The following is a 15,090-nucleotide window of genomic DNA, read 5'->3' on the forward strand; positions in this document are numbered from 1 at the left end:
CTTTACTTATTGTTCCTGCATTCCAGAAAGTACAAAGTTTGCAGTCACTTTTACAGTTTTATCAATTTTTCAGAGAGAAAGAATTGAAGGTGTATGTACTTAATTGCTGAATAACTGTTAAAGGTGGGTTGGCTGTTTTTATACAAATAAAGGACCCTGAAAATCAGTCAGGGTTTTTCAAAGACTTGTCACTCACATGCTGTAAGGGGTTCGTGAGTCCCTGTAGCTGAATATTACAGTGGTGTAGGATGTTTGATACTATGGTGTCATTTTCTTGAGTCCTTTTAGAGCTATGGAAGCAGCTTAGAGTAGCGTTTACACAAAATAATTGACTCTTTCTACACCTTAAGTCACTTTTCTCACAGAAGAGATAGAGCTGGGGGTAGCAGCTCATTCTTGCATACTGTGAAAACCAAACTGAGTATTAAAAGTAGAAAAAAGATGTCTATAGGCTCAGGGGAGGGGCAGAGATTTTATTTTTTGTTGTTTCTTTATTTGTTTTTAAGATTGTAAAAAAAAAAATCAGCTTGTATTACCAGAATAATTCACTGAAAAGGAAGGTTTTGGGACTGTGAAAAATGCAATCCCTTCTTGGTTTTGCTCAAGCTGTAAAAAATAGTTATGTTTATATCCCTCTGTAAACCTGAAAACTTGTTTAAGAATATGCTCTAATTCAGTTGACAGTTTCATAGATAATTGAGTAGACAATAAAAAGGGAGATGTTTTCTCGGTCATATTTAAAAATTGACTTTGATCTGTTGCATTTTATCATTGGGACAAATAAGTGGGAAGATACTGCCATGAGTAGAATTAGCTTTATTCAGATTTAACAAATATTGATTTTAAATGTAAAAGGTCTGACATTACCCTGTAGAAAAATCATGAAAAGGATTTACACTAAAAGCTCCTAAACAGTTACGATGGAAACATCTTTAACAAGCAATGTTGTAATTCTAAGAAGAAGGATGAGATACCTGTGCAGAGACCTGCTGGTGACTTGACTTTCTAAAATATTATATTACTTTAGAATTTGAGCAAAGATGTTCTTCAGTTTTGAGGTTGGGGGGGAGTGACGAAAGAATAAAAATAAGCTGCTCTGGAAAAAAGCTTCCAGTATTTCAATATTTCACTTGTAAATGATTTATAGTATATAGATTATGATGTCAAGATTTTAAGGAAAAAGAGATAGAAAAAAAAGGTCTTGTAAAGATGTGTACTGGTTTTGCATTTCTTGATTTTTGGTGAGGAGGGAAGGAGCCAGCCATGGAAGTGATTTTCTGAGAGAAGCAGCTAAGAGCTTCCTCTGTGCCTGACAAAACCCAATTGCTGGCTGGCTCTGAGAACAGACATGATGATAAGCCAATTAAAGAGACATCAATTGTGGTGATGGACTGTGATACACTGAAATATCCCTGTAATTAATGGAAAAGCTTGGGGGGATGGAGCATTCAAACTGTTCACATGAGCAAAGGCCCCCATACTGAACAAGCAAATGTGGAAGTAGCTGTGATCCCACGAGAAATCTGAAGAGGGAGACAAGGGTGATGAAGACTCTTTGCCTCCAGGGAAGAACAAGACCTCTGTTCTCAGAGCTGAAGCTGATCTCAGAGATAGATGAAGAGAACCTTTGCTTCTGAACAGCTCATCCTTAAAAAGGTACCCCATTAGCCAAAGATTGCACCCTCATAAACAGCTGTGGGAAAAACTGTAATTTGAGGGGAGGGAGTTTCACATGGCAAATGGATTTCCATGTCCTGGGCGGCTGATTTGCTGTGACATTGAAGCCATTAGAGAATTGTTTCATGTGGAGAAGTCTCCATGGCGTGTAAGAGAGACCCCTCTCTCTAAGAGAACTGAAGAAAAACTATTGTTCAGGTGGTAAGCTGACTGAAAGTCCCAGATTTTGTCTCTTTATGTTGTTAGTGGGAAAGAAAAGGGGGTGGAGGGAGGAGAAGTGTTCTGAAGGTTTATTCTGCTTTTATTATTTTTCTTTTAATTTTGTTAGTAAAGTTTTCTTTATACCCTTCAAAGTTTGAGCCCGCTTTGCCTTCCTCCTAATCCTGTCTCACAGCTGGAATCAATAAATAATTCTCGTGGGCTCACTGGTGATTTGACCAGTGCTGGGTTCACCACATTAAATTAGTTGTTGGGAAACTCAAATTGGCAAACCAAAACCACTACACTTAAATTGGTGTTTCCACCTGGTTTTGACCAAAATTGCCAAAAGATATTAGTGATATGCCTGTAGATTGATGCGTTCATTCAGATTACTTAAAAATAAATGCATACAAAAATTCTTTCAAATTAATAATTTGCAATAAACCAGATTTATTGTTAGGCAATAGTAGCAGAGGATAGAACTTTCAAATGAAAAGGAAAACCTGTTGTGATAGCTGACAATTCCTTTTTCTATCAAACTGATTTAAAAAAATGCTGATGGCAAGAGATTTGAGTGGGAAGGATGGGTGCTCAGTAATACAAAGGAAGAGCTTGGATTTATTTGCTGGATTTCCTATTGACTCCTCCTCTAGCAATGAGCAGGTAATTTCCCATGTCCCAGTTTCCCTCTTTTTGTTCCCATTTCCATGTTACCAAACCGCAATTATTCTGTCTTCCTTTTCTGTTTGGTTTTTCTACATTACAAGCTTCTGTGCAGAGGGAATATGCTCTATGAATATGATAGGTTTAATGGAACTTGGGAGTTTGTAAAGGCTATTCTGATACCAACAAACAATTATAATTTCAATGATCTTTGAAAAATATTTACCAAAATTTGCTGCTTTAAATTTCACTGTAATTAGTTTTACTCCAGTGTTTCTGTGCAAGGAACCACATAATAAGCGATTAACTAAGACATTTAGCACCGAATTACTTTTTCATGGCTCCTTACTTCCATTAGGAAAAAAAAAAAAAAAAGTGTTTTCTTTGGCTTGTTTTCTGTGGACTCGAAATGGAGACACTGTGTTGATAATTCTTCATAGTTGTAGTGGTGGATTATCACTGATGGCATGGTCATTAGCCATTGTGACTATAGTGGTAATGCTAAACTTGAGATCCTTCTATTTTGTTCCTAGAATGCCTTTATTACACAATCCAGTTTTAGAATAGACTTACTTTGTCCAAACACTGAACATTTTAGCCAGAGAGCAGAAAGTTTTTTGAAATTATTATATCACTCCTTCACACTGCTTGAATGCTTCAGTAAGTCAGATTCAGGCTTCCTCTGTTGGCACTGCATTCCATTTGCTGTTATCTCTGAAAAATAATGTTATTTTTGAATAGAGTTTCTTGGTGAAAGCAGTCTCAGCACTTTCGGCTAAGACCACAGTCTGGCCAAAGAACATTTTACTTGCACCGTAGCTCAAACTCATTCAAGACAGTGAAATGTTGGAAACAGAGCATATCTCTAAAAATGAACATGCCTCTAAAAATACTGTACATTTGTGTTAAAAATCTTTTAAATGGCATTTTCTAATCTTGCAGCCTCAACCACAGATTTGACAGCAGTAAAACTCTTCCAGCTACTCCTGAAGATGCTAACCTGCAGGTAGATCCTGCAGCTACTGTTAGATACACGAAAGTAGCAACATTAACTTGATAAATATGCATTTTAACATAGAGAGTGAAAAAACTTTCTTGGAGCCAAAACAAAAGCAAAATTTCTATGTTATTATGACTTAAAATCTGTAAAAAGCAGTTGCTCTAAAGCAAAGAAGGTGTTCACAAGTATTTCTGTTCTTCACTTCCTGCATTAAGACCCTGGAAAATTATTCTTTCTTGCCCTACATTCCAGGCTGGACTCAGAAGTTAAAAATCACACCATAAAGATCTGTTTCACCAGCATCTCTATCCCCTCATTATGGTAAGGTATCTAGCTTTTTTCTTTCCTTGAAAAGAAAAAAAAAAAAGGCAGCATATTATTCCTGTATGGCAAACTACTGGATTTTCTCTTCTGCTGTCAAAGCCTGTCCCAGGCTCTCCAAGTGTACCCTGGGACAAAATTTATTTAATCTTCATAGTCTCTGGTTTAATACAGCAGAGTGCCAAACATTCCCTCCTGTTTTCACAACTCTATTCTAACAGTTTCCTGTCTCAGAGCTCTGTGGAACTGTGTGGAACTCAGTTGATGAGATCCATACCTCTGTATGGAGCTGTGAGAAAAAGCCCTGGGTTTTCAAGTACTACCCAAGTAAGAGTAATTTGTTTACATTTACTTTGAATGTCACTTTCCCTTGACAAGAATACTAAGCAAGTTAAATGATTGTGGGTTTATGTACAAAACCACTGATTATATGCTAATTTCTGTCCCTTTACTGAAAGTCAGTATCTTCAAAGTTGAGATTGAAAAGAAAGATTCTCAACAAGTAATGAGAATTCTCTACCTCTTCCTGCAGTGCCCCCGTTATTCCACATTATTTATCTTCTTTTTTTCTAGAATATTAATCTACACAACTAATAATTTTTTTCTGATGTAAGCTTCTGAAAATGTTTTTAAGAACTTATAGTAGTTAAACTGTAACCTAGAGGATTTTATTTTCTCTTAATTGTCATTGATAATTGCATATGTGTGGGTCAGTATCAGGTCTAGCTACTGCTGTAGATGTATAAAGAAGTAGAATTTAAAGGGAGTTGTATGATTAGGAACCATTTAACTGAGGATACAGTTTCTGAAATATTTGTAGGCTGAAACTCATTTATGTGTCAGCATATTTCATATGCATTCTTCTAATAATAATGAATTGGTAAATATCTTAACTCTCTGCCTCAAAAAGATCATGAAATTTTGATCTTGATCAAAATTAGACCCAAAGAGCAATGAATGAGGAGCAGAATCAGAAATAGATTTTTCACCTTGAAGGAATGATGGCATAAGCTTGAATCTGTATTGAGAAGCTGCACATACACTTTGCTGATTAGGAGCAGCAGCATGGCTCTATCATATGCAAATACAGGAGATTTTGCTTGATAAGGGTTTCACCTGATTAGGATGCAGGAAAACCCAGCAGCAACATGGGAGTCTTCAGCATGAGTTTCAGCTGGAATGAAAAATCAGGCTGGCATTGGAGAGGGCATAATCCAAGGTTGTTCATCCGTGCCAAGGGCCTCTGCACTTGGATTGGCTATGGAGCAGGGCAAATTGTAGAGAATGCTGTGCACAGAGCCAGTCAGGAGACAAGCTCCACACTGATGGAGAGTTTTACAGCTTTTTCTGCCTCTGTCTCAATGGCATTGGGATTTGCCATCTCTTAGCTGAGGGCTGGTAAGACAAGGCTCTGTCTTTGGAACAATTGTCCAACTGAGCAAGGTAAAAATGTAGGTTGAGGTTAAAGAGTTTTTCAAGGAAGGTATTCCAGAACTGAGGTATTTGCTTAGATGAATTATTTACCTTGATTTGCATACTGGACCTTATCTAAAATTTCACCTCCATACCTTGTTAAGACTAAAACTCCATGAAGTCCATTCTAACCTTAACCCAACTGGGAAAAGCTGTGAGGCTAAACCCAAGGACTTTAAACAGTGTTGACATACATAAACAAAATCAAACCCAGACTCCCTAAAACAACAACAATTAAAAAAAATCAAACAAAAGAAAATTTAAAAAATCACCTCAGCATTGGTCTGACCTGAAACATCAGTATTGATGCACTTTAATTAAAGGAAGACAAAAGAAGAACCCAGAAAAGGATTCCAGATGAAAAGTGTTGCATGCTGAATAGTGACATGTAATTTGCAAGTAAGAACCTCAAATAAGTTAAAATATGTTTTTATGTTCAACAGAAAATCAGAGATGAGAAAAGAATTTGCCCCATTGGGCAATATTGATGAGTTAGAAGGTTATTAAAAAGGTTAGGGCATTGATCCAAATCAAGTCTGGAGACAGAATTTATGTGTCCTGTCTTAATTTTTCATTAAAGTGCCTGTTCTTTGTAGTCTGCCATGTCTGAATTAAAATGTGAACAAGAACCTGTTATCAAGAGGCAAATCTCCTGAATGCCTGGTAGTGCCCACCCAGAGCAGGCATGCCCGTTCTCAGGTGACTATCATTTATTTTTTGCAAAGACATACTGTGAAAATAATAAAAAATGAATCGCCTAAAAAGCCCCAAAGTATTAGCATTTGCATCTGGCCTTAGCTCACATGAACATTGAGGGTCATGCATTTGCCTGAGTGGAGGCGAAGCAATGTCTATGAATAATGATATTTTTACAATAAGAAGGGAAAATAAATAATTTGCAGACAACAAAAGTCCATTATAAAAATAACTCCAGGGAAACAGGACTAATGTGGCAACTGCGAAGTACCAAGCTCTGCAAACTCCACTCTCATCATTCTCTCTTTCCAAAGAATACAATTTGGGCACTGAATTTTAGTAACATTTTGCTTTTTAATTTAATAGCTACTGCTTCATCACAAGAAAAGTAAAAATAAAAAAGCAAAAAAATCAAACATTTAAAAAAAATTTCTTTCTTAGTTCCGATGCAAGGTTGGACTTGTTAGGGTAAATGACAACATTTCAGGAAATGTTGATTTTGTTTCACATCATTATGAGATTTAGCCTAGTTAAAATTCAAAATAATCTGTTAATAGCCCCTAATAATCCTGTTATTTTCCACCACAAATTAGCACAGAGCTTGAATTTAAAGGAAATGTTTCTGCAACAACTCAGCAGGAAACAGTAACAGCCTACCTCAGAGTTCCAGGCTTGCAGAGAGTAAAGCACTGACTACACAGTCTGTTCCTATTTCAAATATGTTCTTGGGGAATTATTTGGAAAGTGCATTCAATGTCCAATAATGAAAAAAAATTGCAACTCAAGAGCTCATATCGTAGTTTGAAGCCACATTAAATTCTTGGGTTTTGTTCTCTTTCCAAGGCAAAGCACTCTTGTATTTTTGCCAGTAAAACTAGAGTAACAGAGATTCTTTAACATTTTTTTGGAATTGTAACCAGTACAAACTATTGCTCTGTGATGTTGTGTGAATTCCTCTGATATTAAACCTGATATCAGGGCTCATCAGTGGGAATCATTACATCAGCTCCACTGGGACCAGGATAAAGCCCTGAGAGCATCTTTGAATCTAACAAAACACAGTGAAACATATATATATATATATATAGGTACCTAAAGAGCCTTAGAAATGTTTCTGGAGTTCCTTTAATATGGGTCAGTCTCTTCAGTATTAATGATGAGTAGAAAAAACCATTTGTGCTTCATGCTTTTTTTCCATTTAATTTTATATTAATGCCTATGATAGTAACCGAATAAGACGTAGTAGAGGCAATCTGTGTTTTTCTTCAGTAAATTCTGTAATGGTGGCATGTTTTTTGGTGTCGTTAAATGAAAACTGCTGTTTTAAAGTAATATTTTTGCAGGTAATAATGTTGTTTACAAGGTTAGAAAAAAAACCCAAAAACCCCCCAAAACATCCAAAAACAGCCAACCAAACAAAACCAGATAAAGAAAACCCCGGCAGTGGGGTTACAAATAGATACCAAATCTATTACTTTTCTAACATATATGTAGTGCTAACAGACTGATAACATAAAATGTTGCTCCCAGAAACTCTTGTTAAGAGCAAGGAAATATGTTATACTTAAAGTGAACATGTCTGTAACTTCTGCAAACTCAGGTTGAGGCACAAGGATCATCTCATTGTTTTGGTCTGTTCACATTCTAATATTGAGAAGATAATGAACAATCTGCACTCTCAAAGAGCTTCAGACAGACAAGTTTTGATAGCAGACTGCATTGGAAGTATCTTCCTTGCTTATATTAAATGGAATCTAATTGATGATAACATTCTTATACTGAATGTTAGTGTTAAAAGTGACAGCCTTTCCTTATTTCAACAGTCCAACCGTGGTGTCTCTCTGCTAGACAAAACAATATATATATATGTTTTAAAATAGTATTACTTTTCATTCAGTTTTAAATTGAACCAGTTTCAGGTTTTGTTCTCCTGCTCTTGGGTGTTTGTAAGTACTCAGCCTGTTGGCACTACAAGAGTGAGAAATACAACATAAAGGGCTTTTTTGTTGTACTGGCTTCTGCCTTTCCAAGCAGTCTGCCTTGTGCATGAAAATGGCTCCAGTTTCCTTGGCAATATTCTTTAGAGAGCTCTTTTCCACAGGAACAGGAGAGCATTTAAACACATTTTAACCAACTCACATTTTGCAGATGGGACATTTATCTACGATAAATAAGGTCAGGATTTGGCCTACAGGGGAGAAGAGAAACAGGACTGTGCAGCCAGATGGGTTCTGTAGAGGGGTTGCTCTGTTTCTGGAAATACTTTGCGTGTAGCTGTGCCTTACGAAGCCCTGCAGCACTGTCAGGGATCTCTGGGGAAGCACAAGTCACTCCTTCCATCCTTCTGGAGCAAGTGAGGAGCAGCCCGTGGTCAGATGTTCCCACTCCCATGCCTGTCCTGGCTGGGGCTTCTGTGGAGGTGCCCTGTTCAGGAAAGATGAAGATCCTGCTTCTCCTCCCCGTTGGACTCAGATGGACACAATGGAGAGATTCTGGCTCAGTCTGTGCAGTTTCTGGCCAGTTCAAAGGTGAAAATGTCAGTGCTGCAGTTTGAAGCACATTGTAAAGGAACAATCGCTTCAAAATAAGCGGAAGGGACTACACAGCTGATTTCTCACACTTGCTCCACTTGTGGCCTACAGTGGGCAAAATGTACTTTAATTTTAGGTATGACGTGCAACCTTAATACAGAATCAGAGTGCTGGGAAGTATTTTTGGCAAGTGCTGCACCGTATCAGTTTCACACATGCACATGTTTTGTTGCAGTGTTCGCAGAATAGATATGGATCTCGTCTGGGATAATCAATCTGTTTAACTCTTCATCAGCTGTGGTTGTTAAATTATGTGTAATTGGTAATTTTATATGCCTATTGTCTGATAATAGTTACAGATCTGACACCAGCATGTGTGCTGGATGCTCGTACTTTGCTTTCCTCTTTGAGGCATTAAAATAATTTAATATAGCAGTAATTTTGGGCTTTGGACAAGGAATTAATTTCTAAAATCGTGCATTAAACATAAGTCATGGTGCTATTCCTTCTTATAACGCAGACACGTGATCTCTTTCCCCAAACCAGCACTAATTGCATGTTAACTATACTTAAAAATTAGTAATAAAGAGTTTGGCAAACTAATTCTCTTCAATAAAATAAAGGTCACTTATCATTTATGCAGAAAGCAAAAGCCATATGGCAGTAGAATAAAATCCCAGGATATAAAACCAAATGAAATATATTTACTGTACTTAATTATCCAGTGATTCAGCAATGGTTTGCATTGGCTTTGGTCTCGGACTGACAGGGAAAAACATTACATATTGAAATAGAAATTGTAATTATTATTACTATGATCGATATTGATCTATTTTCAGGTCTTGTAGATAGTGAATCATATTTGACTTTTTTTGAATGTAGATAATTGTGCTATTCATATGTTAATCTAATTTTCATTTGTATTTTTTTATTCAGACTTAGCCCATGACAATATGAAGGAAATTTTAAATATCAAAGCATTGGTAAAGGAAAGAAAAATCTCAGAAAAGATAAAATTATGATGCAGTTTTTGTGGAGGCTGGGACAACTGTTACTTTATCTACTATTGTTGATTAGTTTAGACTGGGTCAGCTGGGGTTTTTTTGCCTTTGGCCAGTTATCTAAAGGACTTCTGTATCATTTGAACTATGATTACATGGTTATAATAATTTCAAGCATATATTAGGTATGGGGACTACACACATTTAGAAAAAGAAGAAAACAAAAGTAGCTTTACAAGATGCAGATGAGAGGTATTCTCTAAATTTTCTATCATGCATTTTTTCCCTTTCCTCTAACAGTGCAGGAAAAATAAATAAGGTATAGTAGAGAACAATTAAAGTGTAATTATTTGCTGGATCATATGTCAGAAAACATACAAAATAATAAATAATTTTTGTTCAGAATTTTCTAGCACTTAAACGAAAGTGAGTGTTCCCATTTTCTTTAATGGAAGCTAGAACAAGCCAGGAATTTTAAGGTTATTAAACACTTTCAGGGGGAAGCACAAAAAAAAAAAAGGCATTGATGATGAGACATCAGGTACCATCTGCGCTATTCAGCACAGAAAAGTAATATAAGATAAAGATCCAGGGATGAGAACATTTTAATCTATGTAGTTAGTATAAACACTATTGGAAACATGCAGTCAAGTACTTCACAGCTTGAAAATGGCAAAACAAAAGCTGCAACCTTAAAATTCCCCCATTTTTCTGCCTGTGTTTTGTGCCTACATAGATAGTAATGGCATCCCTATTTATGTGATTACTTACAGTTTCCCCAAACGAGACATCTAATGTGATCAGTATTCTATTATATAAGATGTAAAGATAGATGAGAGATCAGGACCTCAGAGATCCTCATAGGCTTTCATTTTAATTGGAAAAAATGGACCTTTTAATCTCCAAACCTTAGTTCTGAAAACATATTTTATATTAGTAACTGCCTTATTGTTTGAAAGTACATATAAAAAAGTGTTTCAAAGTTAAAATTATTATTATTTTCACTAGAGTTTACATATTTATGAACAGCCAATCAGATGTTGCAGAGTTTTCTTTGCTGGACTGGATTATTTTTTACAGTATTTTTATTTATTCTTACTATATATGTGGCTTTAGTATTTAAATAGCCATAATACATTCTTGAGCCAATAATATATTCTTGTGCCAATAATGTATTCTTGTTCTAATATCTTTATTTGAGTGACAGCGAGAAGCATCCAAGGTAAAAAACTTGGATGTTTTTGCTGTCATACAAAAATTTAAAAATAATTCCTTGAAGTTCATAAATAAAATCACCCCCCCCCAAAATAAAACCAGCTGTCATTCCCAAATGCATATTTCTCATTTAAAGGAAAATGAGAAGAAGAAACTATTTAAATGCTATTTTTCTCCTATGGAAAGAATTTGATGCAAAATATCTGTTAAAAAAGGATTGTTTTGGCGTGAATGATTTTTCAGTTTTCCAAACATCTTTATGAACTGGTTTTTGAAGCTAGAACTGCAAATTAGCACAGCCTCTAAGTAATCAACATCTTCTTGCTTGGAAATGAATGCTGAATCACAAGTCAAATGCAGTAGCTTCTGACTTCTGTGACTAGAATAATTTCCACTTTTTTTAGGGAGTTTCCCCATTTTATTATTTAAAAGAATTATAAATGGTCTTCTTGAAAAAGAAAAAAAAAATCACTCGGTTGTTTTGGCATTATTTGTGACTTAGAATTTAGCTGAAAGCAGAGATGTGTTTTGTTCTAAACACACTTTGGCAAAGAACTCTTCATTTTCAAGATTTTTGGTAGTTCAAGGGAGAGATCTTTTAAATAGATGTTAATTTTCATAGTATAATAATAATTTAAAAGCACACAATACAACTGAGGTTACTGACTATGTTAGCTGTAGCAGAAGTCATATAGAAACATTCATTTGAGATTTTGTGATATAGAGCAAGGTCCTTGTATTGGTCAGTGCACATAACCAGCCACAACAACAGTTTAAGCTACTTTTATTGACTGTTTTATGACAACAACATGAAAATATCCAGAGGTAGTTGTGAGGTAATTAAAGGTAGGAATAGCTTTGCCATGGAAATTACATTGTAGCATAGTTAAGTAGCAGAAAGATTGATTATTTTGTGACTTGATTTGATAGTCTATTCCTGATCTTATTTAAGTTTGTTTTATTTTAATCCATTTTCTCTGAGACAGTTATCAAAGAGATAAAATTGGACTCTGCCGAACTTCAGATGAAAAGTTCACTGGGACTTATCCTTATTTTGAGCACCTTCTTGTAATAGGAGGTAATTCTTGGAAATTAATAGATCAGTTCTGAAACTTTATCATGACAACTTGGAGCATTATCAAGTTTTCACACTGAGATTATAGCTGCAAGCTCGACTTGAAAAGATCCATCAGTGTGAAACCCGGTCCTCCAGTGTCAGGAGGGAAATATGCACATGTGAAGGGTTTGTAGAGAGCTCCATTCTGTAGATTATTCTTTGCTGGTTCAACAGAATACAAATTCTAGACTGTTACTGTAGCACAGGCTATATGAGGCTTTTAATGATGAAATTACTTTGATATACAGTAATTTTTATCAGTGTGTGATTTTTAGGACAAAGAGATAAGAAAGGAATAATAATAAACTGGAGACATTTCATTAAATGCTCACAATTGCATCATACAGAATAAAACCCCTCCATCTTATCTAGTTTTCTTGGAAGATTAGTAAGCTAAAATGACTTGGAAAGAACTTTAAAATTGCACTTAAAGTTAGCCAACTAATAAAATTAAGATTTCAAATTTTACTACTGAAAAAGAGCCAGTTCAGGTGAGCTATGAGGGCTGAAGTACCTTGGAATATGTAGAGCAGGAAGCCAGAGCTAGAAGGTCAACTGCAAAAGAAAAAAATCCATACAAAGATGACAGTGAAGCAAAGGTAGAAAGTCACTGTCCATTGATTGACCTTCAGCCTGTTCCTCAGAATCAGCCAGTGGAGTAACTCATTTGATCAACAACCACATGGTAATTAAAATGGCCTCTCTGCTCTCTTTCTGAGAAGACATGCTGTCTGAGAAGGCATTTGGGCAAAAAGGTCCTAGGATCTCTAAGAGATGGTATTTTCATTGGTGACACCTTGTGCTGCCAAGACACAGGAGCAGGGAAGATCCAGGCCAAATTTATTCCATTTAGGTTCCCATCAATGTCTGTGATTTGAATAACCTTATTGTAGAACATAACAATTTTGTTGACTCAGATGATCCTCAACTGTTGCAAATACTTAGATCCCTGATAAGAACCAGGGATACAATGCATAGATTCTTTCTTTGGGACTTTTAATTCCATAGAGATTAAGTTTTATTTTATCTGTTTTTCTACATGTACTACTTCAATGTTCTAAGTAGTCTGGGTAAATTTCCAGAACTGATCTGTTAGCCTCTAAGTATTACCTTATATTGTGAGAAGGTATTCCAAGTAAGAATGTTCCAATTTTTCATCTAAAATTTGGCAGTCTCCAATTCTTACAGGATATTCTCCAGAATTTGCTGTATCCTAACTAATAAGAAGGCAAAGGAAGTTATGCTGGTGGTTAGGATAGAAGGAACTTCCAATACTGATATAAATATTTGGTGAATGCCTATAGAATACAAAGGTTTTGAGTAATCTGCTCAGAATAAGTAAGTAATTGTAATCTGAGGACAGTACTCTGGCAAATAAATAATATTGCATTTGATATTTATGAGTCAACGTAGACAGAAACCCCTTTTGATTGCCCTTCTCTAAGGTTTCCTGCTTCTGGCTGCTGGTGAGAAGGAATGGATCCATTGCTTCTTGTGAAGTGGAGGGTGGGTCCATTTGTCTGTGGTATTGCAACCTTTACTTTTTCTTCCCATTATAAAACCACTGTGAAAGCAAAGCAAAAAAGTTTTACTTGTAATAAACTACAAAGCTTTTATTTTGTTAGCAAGATGTCCACTTCTCAGCTCAGACAGCATAACACTGTAATAATTTAAAACTGTATTCTACAGCTCTTCCAGTGGGTTGTTTTGATAAGCCACATTAAGATTTGGTTTGTGGAAGGATGTATAGGTATATAGGCCTGTTTTCTTCAGTTTGTGTCTGGAAAAAAAGATAACAGAAAGATGGTTCGAAGCAGGAAAAAACAATACTCACATGTGCTGGATTTTCATTCTTATCTATGTCTGCACCCCACATTTAGTAGTACAGTAATCCCAAATTCTTTATACAAGCCTATTGAAATGTCCCTTTCCTCTCTTTCATGTTTATAGGTAGGCTCATATGTACACATGAAAAACAATATAATCACAGAAAAACATGAACTAATTTTCCAAACTTTCAGCATTTAACAACGCAGGGAACTATTCACTTCTTTCGATTGTTACTTTTCTCTTAAATTTCTTTTATTTAAATATCTTTTGCTGCATTTATTTTCCTTTCAGTTGCCTACTTCAGCATTTTAGGGTGTTTGTTTTCACAGCTTCTTCATCCAGTTAGTATATGCCTTGCCTACCCTTTAAAAGCAGAATGACAAATTGTAACAGTTTTATTCCCATCTATTTTTTTCACAGCTCTGTTTGGAGACACTGGCCCCAATTTGCTACAGTGTGTAGGCTCTTATGCCTTTTCAGCTAAAAACTTGGGAATTTACATAGGCATTAAATAATATCGATGTGTTTTGTATCTGGCTGGGTGTAGGCAGTAGAAAGGTGAACAGCTCCTGTTTGTATAGTGCTTTTTTGTATTTGCATAATAGTAATATAAAAAAATGACAGCAAAACCTGTTGGTTTATTAAAAAAATACCTTAAATATTCATAAAATATAGTATGCCAAGGCATAACCTACCATCTGTAAGCTTTGTCAGTCTAGGTGCTAGTCTAGTCTGAGCACTGCAGAGCTGGGTTGCATTGACATCCATGGCTTGAGATCAGCATCTTTGTAGATTTATGACTTTCAGAGTTAGGATGACTACTCATTGTTTACATCCTGCTTGCTCAGTGCTGGGTACTGTGCTCAGGAATAAGTAATTCATGCAAATAGTACCATCAGGAGGAACCAATACTATAATTGTTTTACCTGCAGGAATGACTTGTTTCGCAAGTTGCTTGAAAGTGTGTATTTGTACACAAATGTTTACATATCAAAAAGCACAGTGAGAAATATCTTATAAGGAAAGCCACTACCAAAATGAATGAAATTCAGTCTTGACATTTCTGACAGTCAGAGCAGGATTCAATTCTATCACATTTTTATCCCATAATGACCTGCCATCGTTGTTCTTCCAAGACTGACAACAAAAATGATCCCCTTTTAAAAAATGGCTTAAATATGTGAAGTCCCTATTTAGACATCCCATGCACCCCTGAGGCATTTGAAATCTGTGATTTCTTGTCATGGATGTTTTAAAGGTAACAAACCCTCCACTGCAGTGTGTTGACTCTGCCAACAGCACCATGGCAAGGAGATACTGAGGTTTTTAATGATACTGTAGGGTTTAATTATGTAATTGGCGTGT

This window comes from Cinclus cinclus, chromosome 8, assembly GCF_963662255.1.
Source record: "Cinclus cinclus chromosome 8, bCinCin1.1, whole genome shotgun sequence".
NCBI classification, from domain to species: domain Eukaryota; kingdom Metazoa; phylum Chordata; class Aves; order Passeriformes; family Cinclidae; genus Cinclus; species Cinclus cinclus.